Source organism: Suricata suricatta, chromosome 5, assembly GCF_006229205.1.
Source record: "Suricata suricatta isolate VVHF042 chromosome 5, meerkat_22Aug2017_6uvM2_HiC, whole genome shotgun sequence".
In the NCBI taxonomy this organism is placed as follows: domain Eukaryota; kingdom Metazoa; phylum Chordata; class Mammalia; order Carnivora; family Herpestidae; genus Suricata; species Suricata suricatta.
In genome coordinates, this window is record NC_043704.1 from 87657904 (window position 1) to 87660215 (window position 2312).

The following is a 2312-nucleotide window of genomic DNA, read 5'->3' on the forward strand; positions in this document are numbered from 1 at the left end:
TACATAAGTGGAAGAAGCTCTTTTGCCCAAATTTGAAGTCCCGTTTTACCCTTTTATAATATGAAAGCATAAATAGAATTTGGGGAGGAGGATACCACTGCATATCAAAATAGCACTTTTTTCCCTTCAAAATCTCAGGTTATTTTTACAATCTCTAGATACATGCTTAGGTTCTAGGTCTTCAGGGAGTAGCAACATACCCTTAATGTCACCCAAGGAAACTGTACTCATTTATCTCATTTTGATGGAAAAACTCACATTCTACTTGCCTTCACTGACAGGCCTTTCCAAATCTCCTCTGCCTCCTGGGCCAGCTCTCCTTAAAGTGATGAGACGAGTAGGTCACACTCTAATAAATCATTTATCAGGCATCAGAAGATGAATTCACTGGTGGATAAAGGAGGGAGGGGCTTAGCCAATATAGATTTCATAAAGGGTGAATTCTAGGTTACATGGAAAATTAATAAGACCATAGAAGAGATCATCAGAATAAGGAAAGTTACATCACAGAATGTTTGTAATCGTCAACGGTGGGGTGAGTTAAGCACAGCTTGTATCTAATGAAGCAGAAAGTCCAACTGGGGGTGACCTGCTCATGTTACCCTCCCAAGATGTAACATAGGAGTCCTTATCCATTATGATGGCAGTATATTTGTGATATTATAATGGGAAAAAACACATGTAAATAGAATAAACAATACAAGACAGCAAAATGCTTGGCCTAGTAAACTCCTTGATGAGAGATCTTGGGAAAAGTGTGGTAGGGGTTTGTGCCACGAAGAATGAATCATGAAGGGTCAGAATTTGATGTCTATATATAAAGGTTAATAGAAGTATTCAGTTCTAAGTACTACGGCTCTCTTGGGTTTTGCTGTTGTCATTGTCGTTGTTGTTGTTGTTGTTTTAACTGCCTATGCTCAAGTCAGTACAGCAGAAGTATCAGCTGCTTATCTAACATGTCTGGCCTCTATATATGACTTACTTGCTGCGGTGCCCAGGAATTCACAGCTGGGGTAAACAGGTGCTCACTGCCTCCTCTGGCTTCCCAGGGAAGTAGGCTTGGAATTGCCTTCAGTCTTGCTCAGAAAGGTTGGACCCACTCATAGGTTTAATCGAACCTACAGTTGACAGAAAGTGATTCAGAAACTTATTAGCTTTGCTGAGATAAGCAAACCTTTGCTTGGATTCTGAAGTTTGGTTTGCATATCAGCTGGACGATCCTGAAGCGCAGCTCTGATCAGAGGGTCTTGCTGAGCACATGACACCTCTGAGAGAGCCAGGATGCCCTATATAAAACAATCATTGTTTCTCATGTTACTGGCCCCCTGTTTCTTACCAAATAAAATTTATTTGCTTTATCCCATCGATTTAATTAAGTACTAGAATACCTTCCCAACATCGCGCCTCTCGCCTTTGGTCTTGAAAGTCTTTGTTCACAAATCTCAAACAATGTTGCAAAATCACACATCTTCTCATAGACTTTTAAGCTTGTATTGAAAAAATGCTATTGTCAGTGTACCTATAAAATGTGATTCTAAGTATTTATGTCTTTAATAAACATTGTAATAACATTTATGTTATACAGTATAATTATTATTATATTACTTTATATGTATCCAATGAAATCTAAATAATATAGTAACTTGATAACCACCAAAACCTATTTAAAATACTCTTAAATATGATCTTCTTTAACAGATTTTTTAAATGTTTTATTTATTTTTGAGAGAGAGAGTGAGCAAGCATGAGTAGGGGAGGGGCAAAGAGAGAGAAAGAGACAGAGGATCCAAAGCAGGCTCTGTGCCCCAACCGTCAGAATTTTTATATCATTCACTTTTGTGCTTGAACTTGTATTTCTATGCTTCTTCCCCAGAATTGTATTCTAATGTAGTTTTATGCTCGAAAATCTTTTACTGATCATCTGATTATATATCCCTGCAACAACTGTCCATCTATCTAGATATCTAGATAGTTTTTTCTGTGACCATAAGGGACGAAACATTAAGTATTAAAGTTACAAAATTCTAATATTTTGGGGGAAAGTAGATGCACCACTCTTCTATGAATCTGAATAACTTTTCAGTGAAATACAAAATACTAATTTGCCTGCCATATGCATTCTTTTTTCTCGAATATGTAATAATCTGTAGGAAGTGACATTTCATTTTCTCCCTTTCCTTGAAGTCATCCAAAAACATGCCCCTGAGGAGCAGCAGACTAACAGGCACGTGTAAGTACTCACCACGCTCTCAAGACTGAGATTGGTGGCCATGCAGAGGGCACTCTGAAGAGATCAGCATTCACCAGCAGGC

General features: G+C 38.1%; 1 long non-coding RNA gene across 1 annotated transcript; it reads right to left on the reverse strand.

Annotated features, from left to right (window-relative positions):
* Positions 1–281: 281 nt before the first annotated feature.
* Positions 282–2312, reverse strand: LOC115292963. Its single transcript, XR_003909267.1, has 3 exons — positions 2243–2312; positions 983–1118; positions 282–387 (listed from the first exon to the last, which is right to left on the reverse strand). It is a non-coding gene; the product is annotated as an uncharacterized LOC115292963 (long non-coding RNA).